We start from the raw sequence: 17,084 nt of genomic DNA, 5'->3' as shown, positions 1-17,084 counted from the left end.
TCCCTCTCGGGGTCGGCCAGGAACGTTCAGCTTTATCCTTTTCTCCCCCGACCCTCCCCTTTCGGAAAGTGGCCAGGGAGGTCGCGGAACTTTACTGTCTGACGTTCCCCCTCGGGGTCGTCCAGGAACGCCAAAACCTTTCCCTTTCTCTCCCCCCAATTTCTTACGCGGAACGTGTCCGGGGAAATTGTGGTACTTTTACTGTTTTCCGACGTTCCCCCTCGGGGTCGTCCAGGAACGTCTTAATCTCTCTATCCCTTTTCTCCCCCGTTTTCCGTCTTGGAATTGAGTCCGGGAAAGCGTGGCTCTTTACCGTTTTTCTCTGACGTCCCTCTCTCGGAGTCGTCCAGAGGCGTCCTTCAAAGCACTCTCTCTCTCCTCTCTCTCTCTCCTCTTTCCCTTTCTCTCCCCCCAATTTCTTACGCGGAACGTGTCCGGGGAAATTGTGGTACTTTTACTGTTTTCCGACGTTCCCCCTCGGGGTCGTCCAGGAACGTCTTAATCTCTCTATCCCTTTTCTCCCCCGTTTTCCGTCTTGGAATTGAGTCCGGGAAAGCGTGGCTCTTTACTGTTTTTCTCTGATGTCCCTCTCTCGGAGTCGTCCAGAGGCATCCTTCAAAGCTCTCTCTCTCTCTCTCTCTCTCTCTCTCTCTCTCCTCTAATTATGCAAACAAAGCTGCCCCTCCTGCCTGGCGACCTTTGTTAGGGATGATCCGGGTACGTGAGAACGCAAGGTTGTTTGTTTCCTTTCCAAACCTTCATTTTCTCGGGCCTTAATCTGGCATTGCACTGCGCAAGCGTCCAGTAGGGGTTCCGAACTTAGTCTCAAAGGCTAGGCAGGAGGCTGTCGTGGAGGGTAGAGGGGGAAATTGTCTTGTAAACAGCGCTGAGGTAAGGAATTCTGGGCAGAGAGACCCGTGGTTTAGTTTCCGGGCAGAGAGACCCGTGGTTTGAGTTTCCGGGCAGAGGGACCCGTGGTTTGAGTTTCCGGGCAGAGACCCGTGGTTTGAGTTTCCGGGCAGAGAGAGACCCGTGGTTTGAGTTTCAGGTTCAGGTTTGAGATTTCCAGAAATTAATTCGTGGTTTATAGATAAGTAGGAATTCTGTTAGTCAAGGGTACTTTGAGTACTGAAAGGATCTTTTATCTGTCCCCCCTTTCTTTCCCATTGCCCCTCTTCCCTTGTGTGTGTGCGTCCACTCTTTCTGTCTTTAGCGTACTTCGTTAACGAAAAAAAAGAAGAAAAAAGCCTAATAATAACATATGAGAGAATGGGAGCTCACTAAACACCCTAACTGGACTCCTCCTGGCAACAAAGCTTCCTTGAAGCCTTTTTGCCCCAGAGAGGATTCTAATATGCCCCTCCAGCTTGTCATCTCCAATTGGGAAAAAAAAAAATAAAAAAAAAATAAAGGGGCAAAATGGTCTTTCCAAGTACAAAGTATGAGACCATTGTAACTTTTAGTGGGTGGCTTAGGCCCACCACCTGGAACCCAGGGCACAGTGGCCACCCCAGGGATCCTTTAACAAAATCAGGGTTTGAACCCTTAGGGAGAGCTGAACACATCAAATTTGGGTTGTTAAACTATAACCTAAAGCTAGAACATGAAACCGTAAACTTAATGGTGCTCAGAAGGCAGTAGATATAATAACAGCCCAGCCTGAGAGCCCATGCATTTGAGATCTTAGTTTCTCAAAAAAAAAAAAAAAAAAAAAGATAAGAGATGTACTCAAAGATTTGGAAATATTTAAAGGGTTTGTGTTTACATTGGCTCCGGCATCCACAGACTGTTCTTAAATGCACATAGTTTTTAAATTGCAAGCATGCTTCGAAATTTTAAATCTAAGGAAGCCATGTTGGGCCTCATCAATCTTAAACAGGACCAAAAATAAATAAATAAATAAAAAATCATTAGAATGAAGTGCGCAAATGTTTGTTCTTTGAGAGAGGCTCCAAGGAGTCTTCCTCTGAGTAGCTTGAGTGAGGAGCATGATTTTAAGTTGATGGTAGATAATGTTTTGTTGCAACTTTTAAGCTTGTGAGTCTACATCTGTGTTCCAGTCTTTTTTCTAGTATTTTGAAATGTGCTGTGAAGAAACTAATGTTTCTGCTGCAAAAGCCTAGTAGAGCCAACTGCTCTCTCAAGCTAAAATGCAGTGTGTGTATTTCATAAGTATATGCCTATGAAAATGTGTCCTTTCTAAGAAAATTGGTATTAAATGTAGAGGCTTCCATGGCCAGCGAAATTGTCTATCTGAGTCCAGTCCTGATATCAGTCTCTATAAGACTTCCTGGCCTCTTTTCTTAGAAAATGCCCCCCTTGTTTCATTCTGTCTCTTTCAGGGTTTTTTTTTCCTTCTTCTTACTTCTGTGCTAGGTAAATTTACTCCCAAGTAAGCTTCCTTTAAAGGAAACTGCAAGGGGGGGGCATAGATTAGGCTTACTATTCCTCTGCAAGTTCAGGAAAAACTCACTTTTGTATTCCTTTTAAATCAAATCTATGGCTGTTTTAACTATGTTTTATAAGAGATCCTCTCCCTCTTAGGAAAAATGTTCACTTCAATCTTCCTTTAAAGATAATTTCTCTAGGAACTTGAAGGAAGCAAACTCACTCAAACTATCTCAAGATCTGCTAAAACGGTTCTGTGTAAAGTTGGCTACTTTTCTTTTTCTCTTCCTTAGTACATGATACGAGCATAGATGTTTCCTTTCCCAGTTGAAAATCTGTACTTAAATGTATATGTCCTTTTGGTAGTGCAAATCTTGCTTTGAAATCTTCCTATGAACACTGTATTTAGGGTTGGACTAGATGACCCAAGGGTCCCTTTTAGCTCTCCCAGTTTGTGGCTGTGTGGAGGGCCATGTGTCTGCAAGCATGTGATGAGTTGAAATTCAGCCCAACTTTGCTCTTTGTTTTTCTTTAAAAAAAAAAAAAAAGGTGAGAGGTAAAATCCGTGATGTTTTGAAGCAGAACTGGTAATTTCAAGCATTTGAGTAATTACAGTGTTTATCATTTTCTCTACTATTAAAAATAAAAATAAAAAATCAAACTTCAAAGTCAATTCAAAGTTTAAGCACATAAAATACATATGAGTCTTGACCATTTATCCTGTAAATAAAGGGCAGCAAAATTTGTCTGCAAATGGTAAGGCTGAAATGACTGAGAATGTTAAAAAAAAATAAAAAAAAATCCTATGTTGAAAAAAAAAAAAAATAATCCTATAAATTCTGACTCTCTGGCCATTTTTTCCCATATATAAGGGCGTGGCATTGTTCCGCGAATTGCCAGAGGGATATTAGCCCTTTCCTGTACATAAAGGAAGCAATCCCTTTTGCTTGGGCTGCAATTGCTAGCTTTTGTGAATACTTAAATTGCTGAGTTTCTCTTTTTTGTTTTAAAATCTAACCCTATTTTTAAAATCTACTCCTTACCCTTCATTCCCTTTATTCAAATGGTAATTTAGCCAAAGGTTTCAACATTTTCAATAGTATAAAAGGTTTGCTGAGACATGAACTCTGCACATGCACAGAGGCTAGATCAGCAAAAAAAAAACAAAGGGGGGGGGGAAGAGATAGAGAGAGGAAGGAGGGGGAACTGTAGGAGCTTGGGCTGAAGGGGGAAATTTATCCTTATGTAAAACTTGGAGCCACTGAGGGAAATCGCCCTTAATGTTGGAGCCACTGAGGGAAATCACCCTTAATGTGTCTTTTGCTCCAGGGGCTTCGTAAGACAAAAGGTGTTAAGTACTGGACCATCAAAGTCAAGAGGTTGCCAAGTTTCAAATCTTAACATGATTAACATGCCAAATTCTTTTCACAGGTAAATATCAAAGCACTCCCCCCCCAAGGGATTTAAATCACAGACTTTGTGTGCATTTTAGGAACAGCATTTCCTCACAGGCTTCTCACATGAAATAATTTTTCCCTTTTAACAGGATATGTGAACCCCGATAACAAAGTGTTTGTCCCTTCTTTTCTCCCACAGCAACTTTCTTTCCTGTTCTGTGAAACAAGTCTGAATCCCTGCTGTATTAGTGACTTCCATCTCTTTGTGGCTTTGACGCTTTAAGTTACAAATAATCTCTTTTCATTTATTTAATCAGTTTTTCCATGATGTCTATGAAATTAATCGAAGCACAACCAAACATTGTTTGTGGAATGGTATTTGTTTACCTTTTTGCCTGAGTATTATTATTTTTGGTTCCTCATAGGTCATTGTGTGTGTGTTTTACTTTGGGGACATGTCCATCACATATTGAAAGTCATTTTAAGCCCTTTTCCATTGTTTTCTCATTCTTTCGGTCCAGTAGTAATCTGTGGTTTTGATAATATCTTTGTATTATTTAATAATAATTCTTTTCTAAATCTGATGTCTTTGTGTCAAGTCTGTTTTCATCTGACTGGTAATCTAATTTTTGGCTTTCTTTTTTATTTTTTAACCTTTGTTGTATTTTTACAGTCCTCTTTCTATACATGTGGAGTAATTTTTAATTTGAAAAAAACAACAACAACAACAAAACTAAGCGAAGGAAAGCAAACAAACTTAGCAGATAATAACAGTAATTATATGGAAATGTGATAATAATATTGAAATGAATAAAATGCTTAATCCGCAAAGATTTTTATTATTTGCAGCTTCCCATGGAAACTGAAGGACATCCTTTTTCCCTTTTGCCCCTTCCCCTTACTAACTCCTGTCTTTTTAAGTCTCCAAAACCCTGCCCCTTACAGGATGTCACTTCTACAGATGTGTTACTACAGACCTATGATGAAAAAGCTTCGCCACCACCTGCAGCAACAGACACCAAAGTTTTCAAAGTGGCCACAGCTATCTCTTTCAAAGGATATAGACTGCCGGGGGAGTGGGGCTGACAAAGGGGGGAGGAGTTGAATTGCAAGGACATTCCTCACTTTTGAACCTCAAGATACATGCGTAAAAATATCACAATTGTCTCAAGATATGCAACTGATACTATTAGTTTGTTTTGTATTATGTTATTATGTAGGAATGTTGAAATGTGTCTGACAGTGTGTTATTTCCACAAATGAGGGGAATTGGGGCTATTTTTGTGGCTATTTTTGTGTGTAATTGTTTTTATGTTTAATGTCTTATTCCTTACACCCCAGTGGAGGATTCTCATACATTTTATGCTTTTTACAGATCAGGCTATTATGTAGTCCAATGTTTAGAATTAGATAAATTTATAACCACATTTAGTTATTTCACCTGGCACTCTGCCAACTTCCCTACCCATTTTAAAAATGTGCTAAAACTCACTTTACCAAGGAGAAGCTTCAGGAAGGTGTGTATGCTTTGGTTTAGCCGGAATAATCCCTTATAGAGTTAAATTGACTTATTTGGACAAGTGCCCTTTTAAGAATGGGTTTCTTTTAACAGATTGGTTTGAAAAGTTGAGAACCATGGGGCAAGAAAAATTCAAATTGGACTCAGTGTGAATTGGGCAAGTGTATCCAGGCTGCAATTAGCTTTTTGGTCCTTAATGTGCAAGTGAGCAACTTCCCATGACTGCAAGACCAGAGCCTGTAATAATAAAATCCCATAGAATGGCCAGGCAAGGACATTTCTCTCCTGACGTGCCCAAACCTGTGCCAGCTGTGGTGAGTGCCAGGCAACATGGTTAATATGAAAGCCCTAAGTGGATTCACCAGGGATTGCTACTACTGTTACACCAGGCCGGTGTGAGACCACAGAAGAGCTACCTTGACACCTGAGAACACAAAAATGGCGGGGGACAAAGCAAACTGCATTTTTCAGTCATTAGTGGACCTTCCTGCTAAATGTAAAGCATACGCCACTATTGAGAAAATATTTATTCCAAGGTGCTAACATACCACAAGTAACTGAGCAACAAAATATTGATTTTACGTGATATCCTATGTCTAACTATGAGCACTGTTACACTGTTACATTTCTATGCAAATATCCTTGAGAAATGTGACATCCAAGTCCCTTTCAGGTTCACATGGACACACGCATCTGGGAGGGAGAATAGCAGGTTACTTTAAATTGTGCGGAGAAAAGGATTGCAAAGTAGCCACCTTTGCAATCTTATCTCCGAAGGGGGGAACTGTTGCAGGAACCCCCCCACCCCAATCATTCTGTTTGTATAAACTTCACACACACACACACACACGCCACATTTCTGTTATAAATTCATAGAAAAATAGAAAATCAATCATACATCGGATTTGCACTGTTTCATTTTATTTTTACTCCATATGACAAGAACTAACAAAGGAGGGTGACTTAGTCCTGGTCAGCCATAATCCCTTCACTGTCTCAGCACATACACAGGAGCCCTGCCCATACCAACCCTGATGATCCCAGACAGAAGACAATCAAGATCACAAAGAACTTGCATATGGGAGTGGATTCAACATGGACTGAAACAAAGGACAATGATCAGATCTTCCCTCAGGGGGCAGGAAACTGTGGGGAGGGGGGAAAGGAGGAACCAGCCAGGTGACAAGACACTCAAGTTACCACCAACTCCTCCCTCAGCCCCTCCTTTCTGTAATGTATGCCTCCCTCAACCCCTCCTTTCTGTAATGTATGCATGATGTTTCTGGGGGTGGGCTAGACCTAGAGGAGGGGAATTTCAAAAGTTTTTATAAGACCTTGCACACTATTCTTCTGGGTCTTTCCTCTCTCCTGCACGTGAGGGGAATACCCTGTTGCAACAGTTTAATAAAGGCCAAGCCTACAGGCTGCTGTTTTGCTCCAAGTTATCCTGGTTGGTGTCTTTGTTTTGTCCAAGGGAGCCCTCGGATTTTTCCGGTAACACTCCCGATGGCCCTTAAAGTTTTCCAGGCAAAATCATTAGCCCAACTTCTGTATGGCTCTCAAATTAGCCTTTCTGCCAACCTTAAAACTCTTGAAACAGTACAATCAAAATTCTTAAGATCATTATTTGCTACCCCAAAGTGTACACCTAATGCAGTCTTAAGGCAAGAGGCAGGACTGCCCAGAGTGGAATTAAAAGTCTGGGAGCAAGCAATATCCCTCTGGCTGAAAATCCATTACAATCCTAAGGGACTGTTACCTTACTTCCTGGCCGCAGTTCCCTATCCTCCTTGGCTTATGCAAATAACTAACAAGATCAAACAAATTGGCCTAAACCCTGAAAATCTTCTTAATGGAACTCTGAACAAGGCAAAAGTAATTATCACTCAGAGACTTTACGATGTCGAATTACAACAAGAAGACGCCCTACTCCCAGAGACGTATAGATGTCTAAAAGCTTGGCCTAATTTTGCAGCTGCCCCTTACTTAACTAACATCACTAATGAAGCTTATAGATGGGCTTTCTCCAGAGCCCGCTTTGAGACAATGCCCTCAGCAGTGCTGTACGGCAAATTTACGCGGGTACCAATGCATGAGCGTCTCTGCCCTTGTATGTCTAATAAGGTAGAATCTGTCACTCACATCCTTCTATTTTGTAAATTTTATAGTGAAGAACGAGCTCAACTTATTTTGCCGCTTTTATCAAAATTTATACCCCTACAACATTATTTGGAATCCTCCCCCGAAATTCTACGAAAATACCTTCTGGAAGATTCCTCAAGCTTAATATCATATGAGGTGGCCAAATTTTGCACTTTAGCAATCAGGAAGCGTAAATCTCTTTTGTTGAATGGCACACTGCGAAGTTCCCTTGTGTAATTTTTTTTTTTTTTTATGTTGTTGTTGATTTCCTTTTGTTTGATCTTGTGGTGTTCTGTGTCGCTGGCTTTTGCCGCAATAAAACTAAACTTTGAAACTTTGTTCTTGCACTCAGCTTCGCATTACATTGCGCCAGATGCTTTTCTTCTGCCCCATAGACTGGCGGGTCCTAGCAATGGGGGAGATTTGCTCTCTGCTGAGGACTCCTTTCAGAATGAATGCTTGAAGGGTTTGGACAGAATTGTGTCTGAAATGAAAAAGGGATCTCAGGTATCTGACACTGCTTCATCAGATGTCAGTTCTGCCGGGCCGGGCCGGAGGAAGGCCGGGCCCGGCCGGGAGCGGCGAGCGGCGAGCGCCTCGCGGCCTCCTTCGCCGCCGCCACCCATTCCCTCTCCCGCCTTGAGGCTGCTTGACCTGGCGGGGAGGGAGGCCGCCTTTCCCTCCGCTCCCGGGCGGGTCTGGCGGGGGGAGAAGCAGCCCTCCGGCGAGGGGGCCGGAGCTCCGCCTGCTCGGCTCCCTGGCCCAAGGCCCTGCTCTGTCGCTCCGCGGAGGCGAGCAGCTGGGCGGACGGAGCTCCCCGGACATTTTGAGGCATTTAAAATATCCGCCCGGATGGACGTTTCAGTCCTGAAAAAGACGACGTGTCCAGGAAAAAACGACTTATGGCAACACTAATTTGTTATCTGCAGAACTTGTGTTAAAAACAATTTCCTGTGAAACTATGATCCTCAAGTGAATAGGAGGGGCTTTTAAATTGACCTAACATTTTAAAATGGATTTATCTGTTCGTTCAGTTAAATATTGCAGCCTAATAAAATAGGTTGGCTGTCATCTCTTGCAAAATGACTTCTTCCCCTTGCAGAAGTCACTAGGGTCAAGTAGCCAGATGACTGAGGAAGAGGAAATCACATGGTCTCTGTCTGGAATTATTAACTTAGAAGTTGATGTGTCACCGAGTCAATTTCCATTTCACTGGAAAGCAGAAAATTCCTCAGTGTATTTGGTTCTTGGATCAAATGTGTGTAATCTGCTTCTCTTCAGTTGAGATGTACAGGGTGAGGGGCAATGGGCAGGAATAATCTTTTTTTGGCTAAATTCTACTGCTGTAGCAGGAGTTATTGGACATCACTGCATAGCATCCCAAGGCCAGGGAGGCAGGAGCTGCAGTCCCCCAACATCTGGGGAGACACTGACTTCCATTCCCTGATGTTGCTTTGGAACTAACTAGCTGGGCCCATTTCCCCATCCCGGTAACATTTCATTTCACATTTCATTTGTATACTGCATTTCTATATTAGTATACACAAAGCAGTTTACAACAACAATATACCACAAAGATCACACAGGCTTATAACAATCTAATCCGATACAGAAAGTGATAATAAAAACATAGCTTTAAAATAAGCAGTTTATATCAAATGATGTAATATTCAACAATCCATTAGAATATAATAGTACACAATAAAATTAACTCAAGATATCAGCAAATACTACTTACACAGAAATTCTATAATCAATAAAATCAATAAAATAAAAAACAAGTCACAATGCATAAAATACCACAATACATACAAAAGCATGTCAAAGGATTAAAGAGAGAAACAAAGTCACACAGCTTTTAATTTTTTTAGAAAATCTCCCTCCTCCCCCTCCAGCTGCTGCTTTGTTCTTAAAGTCATAGCCTGGGAGAGGCTGTTGCTCATCTGGCCTTGTCTGAGGGTGGGGGAGGCAAGGCTCTGCTGCCCTCTGGGCACTTCCATGCTGAAGAAGCTGGCAGTCGATGTGAAAGGCTTCTTGGTTTCCCTTGTGCATCCCTTTCTGCTCCTCATCCCTGTGTCTGCTGCTTGTTCACTTCTCCTGTCAATCTGACTGAAGCCGCAACAGAGTGCCTGGGGCAGCCACACCTGAGACATCAGTTCACTTGGATCAACTTCTTCTACTTGCCACTGTTTTTTCTCAGTCTAATTTACCTTGCTGTAAAGGTTATTATGAGGGTAAAAGTCTATAACTCATTTCCACATGAAAAGCACTGTGCAAGAGGTGAAATTCATATAGGCTCCTTTCCTTTTCTAATTAGCTCTTGCCAATCATGTGGAAGCTGAAAAGTGCCTTCTAGGAAACCTTTTGCTTGAACATAAAAATATGTTAGACTGCCCTCTGCTGGTTCCTTTAAGAGGGATCACTAAACTTGGACATAAAAAACTTGGGTGCAATCTAGGATTTGGAGTTTTAAAATCTGGGGAACTTAGGCAGTGGTGAAGTTGGTAATGCTGAGAGTTGTTTAACTCAGAAGAAGAGTTAATCCCTTTATCAAGTTGGGAACAAAGATAAAAGCTACCAAGAGCAGCAAGCTAGAAAAACATACTAGACTGTGTACATGGTCATGTCATGTATTGTCATGGCTCTGGCTCTGGCTCCAGTGTGCTCCCACCGCTAGGGTTTGAAGCTGAGAATGCAAGACATGAGCCACAATCCATAGGTATCCTTAGCTTCTTGAGAAACATTGTTTCCCTCCAACATTCCCACTTGGCTGTGGCTAAGCTGATGTGTGACGTTTGAGACAGTCATTTCACATGCACAGATGTCAGATTCAGGGTGGGGTTGCAGGTGCAGGGAGACAATCCAGGTAACACACATCAGGTGAAGACATCCCCACCTCATCTCTGGTGTGCACAGCAACATAGAATAACATAGAATGGTGTGCACATATAAATACATAAATGCATAAATAAATTCCCCTCAAGAAAGAAGGCTTGAAATCCATCAGGCGCCTGGTCTTTGCTTCCACCGTTTCTTCTGCTGCCATTTGATCGCAGCCTTCACGGAATGAATTTCTCTGTTGGCTTCCACGGAAAAGCCCAGCGAACATGTAAACCCAGCAGCCCCTTCTTAGGTTGCCTGGGAGTTAAGTCCTGCTGAACAGAAGGCGGTTTTAAGGTGAGAGAGAGGATGGACTCTGGGACATGATGCACAATGACGCAGCCTGAGGCCCCTTGGGGGGGGCGGGGGGGCTGGGTGGTTGTGAAGCATCCTGGCCTCTGACTGTGTGGAGGAGCAGGAAGTAACAAATAAGGGGGTGCACATGCGAGTCCTCTATTTTGCTCTTCAAAATATGACAACCCTATAACAAATTACAGAGAGCAAGTAGCAGATACATTTTCTGACTCATACAGGAAATAATAAATAATGTCTGGGACAACACACTGAAAACAAATAAAGAAAGCACACTTTTGGCTTCAGAATGTATTGTTTTTACCTTTATGCAAATTTAATCAATTAATGATTAAACCATGAAAAATCATCTACTTAATCAACTAACTGCAATCCTAAATTTATACTAGAAGCAAATTTCAGCAAGTTCAGTGGGATTTATGTGTTAGTAAGTGTAGGGGACGCAGGTGGCGCTGTGGGGACGCAGGTGGCGCTGTGGGTTAAAGCCTCAGCGCCTAGGACTTGCCGATCGAAAGGTCGGCGGTTCGAATCCCTGCGGCGGGGTGCGCTCCCGCTGCTCGGTCCCAGCGCCTGCCAACCTAGCAGTTCGAAAGCACCTCCGGGTGCAAGTAGATAAATAGGGACCGCTTACCGGCGGGAAGGTAAACGGCGTTTCCGTGTGCGGCTCTGGCTCGCCAGAGCAGCGATGTCACGCTGGCCACGTGACCCGGAAGTGTCTCCGGACAGCGCTGGCCCCCGGCCTCTTGAGTGAGATGGGCGCACAACCCCAGAGTCTGTCAAGACTGGCCCGTACGGGCAGGGGTACCTTTACCTTTACCTTTAAGTGTATTTAGGGTTTTAACTTAAAGCCCTGTACAGACCTTCATTTAGAGTTAAATGGTTGCACATGGTAGTGTGTCATTGCAGTGACTGGCTCTACCCTTAGCCTGCAGCTATAACCTCTGTTGAAAGCCCTGCATGTGACAACTGCATGCATGATGGCTCTTTCCCTGCAGTCAGCAACCCAGGGTTATCATAGAATCATAGAGTTGGAAGAGACCACAAGGGCCATCGAGTCCAACCCCCTGCCAAGCAGGAAACACCATCAGAGCACTCCTGACATATGGTTGTCAAGCCTCTGCTTAAAGACCTCCAAAGGAGGAGACTCCACCACACTCCTTGGCAGCAAATTCCACTGTTGAACAGCTCTTACTGTCAGGAAGTTCTTCCTAATGTTTAGGTGGAATCTTCTTTCTTGTAGTTTGGAGCCATTGCTCCGTGTCCGCTTCTCTGGAGCAGCAGAAAACAACCTTTCTCCCTCCTCTATGTGACATCCTTTTATATATTTGAACATGGCTATCATATCACCCCTTAACCTCCTCTTCTCCAGGCTAAACATGCCCCGCTCCCTTAGCCGTTCCTCATAAGGCATCGTTTCCAGGCCTTTGACCATTTTGGTTGCCCTCCTCAGGACACGTTCCAGTTTGTCAGTGTCCTTCTTGAACTGTGGTGCCCAGAACTGGACACAGTACTCCAGGTGAGGTCTGACCAGAGCAGAATACAGTGGCACTATTACTTCCCTTGATCTAGATGCTATACTCCTATTGATGCAGCCCAGAATTGCATTGGCTTTTTTAGCTGCCACGTCACACTGTTGGCTCATGTCAAGTTTGCGGTCAACCAAGACTCCTAGATCCTTTTCACATGTACTGCTCTCAAGCCAGGTGTCACACATCTTGTATTTGTGCCTCTCATTTTTTTAATTTTTTTTTGCCCAAGTGCAATACTTTACATTTCGCCCTGTTAAAATTCATCTTGTTTGTTTGGGCCCAGTTCTCTAATCTGTCAAGGTCGTTTTGAAGTGTGATCCTGTCCTCTGGGGTGTTAGCCACCCCTCCCAGTTTGGTGTCATCTGCAAATTTGATCAGGATGCCCTTGGGTCCATCATCCAAGTCATTGATAAAGATGTTGAATAAGACCGGGCCCAAGACAGAACCCTGTGGCACCCCACTAGTCACTCTTCTCCAGGATGAAGAGGAACCATTGATGAGCACCCTTTGGGTTCGGTCAGTCAGCCAGTTACAAATCCACTGAGTGGTAGCATAGTCAAGACCGCATTTTACCAGCTTCTTTACAAGAATATCATGGGGCACCTTGTCAAATGCCTTGCTGAAATCAAGGTAGGCTACATCCACTGCGTTCCCTTCATCTACCAGGCTTGTAATTCTGTCAAAAAACGAGATCAAGTTAGTCTGACATGACTTATTTTTCAGAAATCCATGCTGACTATTGGTGATCACAGCATTCCTTTCTAGGTGCTCACAGACTGTTTGCTTAATGATCTGCTCCAGAATCTTCCCTGGTATTGATGTCAGACTGACTGGGCGGTAATTATTTGGGTCCTCTCTTTTCCCCTTTTTGAAAATAGGGACAACATTTGCCCTCCTCCAGTCTGCTGGGACTTCGCCTGTTCTCCAGGAATTCTCAAAGATGACTGCCAGTGGTTCTGAGATCACATCTGCCAGTTCTTTTAATACTCTTGGATGCAGTTCATCTGGCCCTGGAGACTTGAATACATCTAAACTAGCCAAGTATTCTTGTACTGTCTCCTTAGTTATTCTGGGCTGTGTTTCCTCTGCTGAATCATTTGCTCCAAATTCTTCAGGTCGGGCATTGTTTTCTTTATCGGAGAAGACTGGGGCAAAGAAGGCATTGAGGAGTTCAGCCCTTTCTGTGTCCCCTGTTTGCATTTCACCATCTTCTCCTCTGAGTGACCCCACTGTTTCTTTGTTCTTCCTTTTGCTACGAACATACCCATAAAAGCCTTTTTTGTTGCTTTTAACCTCTCTAGCAAGCCTGAGTTCATTCTGTGCTTTAGCTTTTCTGACTTTGTGTCTACACGTGCTGGCTATTTGTTTGAATTCCTCTTTGGTGGTTCCCCCCTTTTCCATTTCTTTGTACACAGCCTTTTTAAATCTTAACTCAGTTAAAAGTTCTTTAGATAGCCACCCTGGCTTCTTTAGGCACCTTCCATGTTTCCGTCTCATTGGTATTGCCTGAAGTTGTGCTTTTACTACCTCCCTCTTAACAAACTCCCAGCCATCATGAACTCCCTTTCCTTTTAGTATTACTGTCCATGGGATCTCACCCAGCACTTCCCTAAGTTTTATGAAGTCGGCTTTCTTAAAGTCAAAAAATTGAGTCCTAGTATGCTTGGCTGCTCCTTTCCGCTGTATAGTAAACTTCAGAAGAGCATGATCACTCGCGCCTAATGATCCTTCCACTTCTACCCCACTAACCAAGTCATCAACATTGGTTAGGACCAGATCTAAAATGGCTGTTCCTCTTGTTGCTTCTCCCACTTTCTGGACAATGAATCCCCTATCACCACTACACGCCTCCTCTTAGGTCTGGTCGGGGTTCTTCCATGAGCTGTCCGTTCCAAGGTCGCCCGCACATTCCCTGAGGACTGACTTTGCTGCTCGTCTTCATATACCTGATCGACTGTAATGAGGGAGAGATCCTCAAATGGAGTCTGCTCTTCGTCTTCCATGCTAGGGGAGAGGACCTCAAAGCGACTGTGTATTTCTAAACAATCAGAGTGAACCCTGGGCCTCCTACTTCTTTGAGTCACGTTTCTCCATATATCTGGCTCCTGTGTTGGTGAACTAGCCTCCTTCTCAGGGGAGTCCCCTGTCTCCTCCTTGGTGGAGACGGTGTGCTCTGTTGCTTCCAAGAAGAGCTCCAGCTCTCTAATTCTTTGGAGCGTAGCCACACGTTCCTCCAGTTGCTGGACTTTGTCTTCTAAGAGGGCAATCAACATGCAATTGCTGCAGGTAAAGCTGCCTGCAACCTTTGGCAAGATGGCAAACATTGCGCAGGAACCGCAGGCGACTGCAGCTATTCCCTCCCCCTCCATCTTGAGAACGTGTTGTTGGGGGTGGCTACAGCGGTCCTCCATCATAAAAAGCGTGAAGACAGGACAAATAACTCCCCCCCAAAAAAAACCTAGGTCTCCCCCAACAAAAGTTTGAGACTAGCTCCCCTAAATCTAAAAGATGGATCAAACTGCCCTGCAAGCTCTGATAAGCTCCTCCCACAGCTAATCACCTGCCTCAACAGAAACCCTGCCCCTCTGACCTTTGCACAGGGAGAGCAGCTAATCAGCCACAAAGAAACACACACACCAGAAAACCCTTTTTGCTACTTCTTCAGCTGCTGCCCTGCAAGCTCACATATAAACGTGACTTCAGATGCAGCCACTGCCAACCACTTCACTGTGTTTCAGGCTGCTAATGTGTACCTAGCCTTCATTGCCTGACTGGTGCCTGCATCAGAGTCACCTTGTGCACACCAGACATTTAAAGCACAGTACTCCCCCCAAAGAATCCCTGGAGCTGTAGTTTGTCAAGGGTGCTGGGAACTGTAGCTTTGTGAAGGAGAAATGAAAGTTCCAAGGATTCTTTGGGGAAAACTCTGTGTTTTGAATGTATGATGTGTACACAGCTCTACTGTAATTGCTTCAGACCACCTTCATTCTACACAGAGTAGATCGACTGAAATTAATGTACCATCTCTGAGTATGATAAACAATGGAAACCAAACTCAAGGTTTTGTTCCTATAAGGTGAGGGAGAAATGGAGTAGGAGGTGTCCAGTACATAACAGGCAATGCTGATCTTTGAAGAAAAAAAATTCCTTAGATATATTTGGCTGCATTTAATTTTGGGGATATAGAATAATAGAAATGGGACCCCAAGTGTCATCTAGTCCAATCCCCGCAATGCAGGAAGGTCAACTAATGCAGCCATAACAGATGGCAAACCTCTGCTTAAAAACCTCTAATGAAGAAGAGTTCACAGCCACCTGAGGGGAGTCAGTTCCACTGTTGAACAGCTCTTACTGTCACAAAAACTCTTCCCGATGTTTAATCAGAATCTTATTTCTTATAACTTGAAGTCATTGGTTCTAAACTGTCCATCATTTCCCCGATGAAAATAGGGACATCCCATTCCATGATGATAATTTTACTATTTATACCACACACATCTTACTGGGTTGCCCCGGCCACTCTGGGCAGCTTCCAACATATATAAAAACATAATAAAACATTTTAAAAATTTCCCTATACAAGACTGCTTTCAGACAGTGCGGGGGTCAGATAACTCCATACACTCCAACATTTCTCCAATTAAAATAGGAACATCTAAGGAAAAGTGGGGCATTACGGGATCAAATCAGACGCTGGAACAGCTACTCTAAATCAGGGATGCCCCTGGAAAATAGGGACACTAGAAAGGTCTGTGCTTCAGGTCCTAGCTTCCGAAGCAGGAAAAAACAAGCTTGCTGCATCTTCCATGAGACAGCCCTGTAGATTTTTGAAGATGGCAATCATATCTCACTCTCTTCTCTAGGCTAAACATACCCAGTTCCTTCAAGTGCTCCTCATAAGACTTGGTTTCCAAACCCTTGATCATATTGGTCACCCTCCTTTGCACACATTCCAGCTTGTCAATAACCTTCTTAAATTGTGGTCTGACCAAGACGTGGTCTGACCATGGCAGAATAGAGCAGGACTCATACTTCCCTTGATCTTGGCACCCAGCTTCTGTTGATGCAGCCTAGAATAACATTAGCTTATTTTGCTACTGCATCACCCTGTTGACTAATGCTAAGCTAGTGAGCTACTAAGACTCCTAGATCCTTTTCACATGTACTGCTAGTAAGCCAGGTATCCCCCATCCTATATTTGTGCATCTGGTTCGTCCTGCCTAACTGCAGCAGCTTATATTTGTCCCTATTGAAATTCATTTTGTTAGTTTGGGCCCAGTTCTCCAAACTGTTAAGGTTGTCTTAAATCCCAGTTTTATCTTCTGTGGCCTTAGCTACCCCTCCCACTTTGTGTCATCTTGAAATTTGATTCATCCATTTATAAAGGCATTGAGCAGTCCCAGGACAGAACTCTGTGGCACTTCATTTGTCCCTTTATTCCCAGATGATGAGAAACCATTTGTGAGCACTCTTTGGGTTTGGAAAGTTAACTAGCTGCCAATCTACCCAACAGTTACCCTGTCTAGTCCACATTTTACCAGCTTCTCCACAAGAATGTAATGAAGGACTTTGTCAAAAGCCTTACTGAGATATAGATACACTACACCCACAGCTTACCCTTCTTAAATCTCAGCTGATCTATAAACTCCTTATACAGCCACACCATTCTTTTTAGATGCTTCCCACTTTTCTATCTTGTTGGAATTGTTTGCATTTGTGCCTTCAATATTTTATCTTTAAGAAACTCCCTTCCTAGGACTCCATTCTCTTTGATACTCTACGACATGGGTAGGCAAACTAAGGCCCAGGGACCAGATCCGGCCCAATTGCCTTCTAAATCTGACCCGCAGACGGTCTGGGAATCAGCATGTTTTTATAGGAGTAGAATGTGTGGTTTTATTTAAAATGCATCTCTGG

The sequence above is a fragment of the Podarcis cretensis genome, assembly GCF_951804945.1.
Source record: "Podarcis cretensis genome assembly, chromosome: 17".
NCBI lineage: Eukaryota > Metazoa > Chordata > Lepidosauria > Squamata > Lacertidae > Podarcis > Podarcis cretensis.
The sequence above is the reverse complement of the archived record's forward strand: the minus strand, read 5'-3'. Positions refer to the sequence as shown.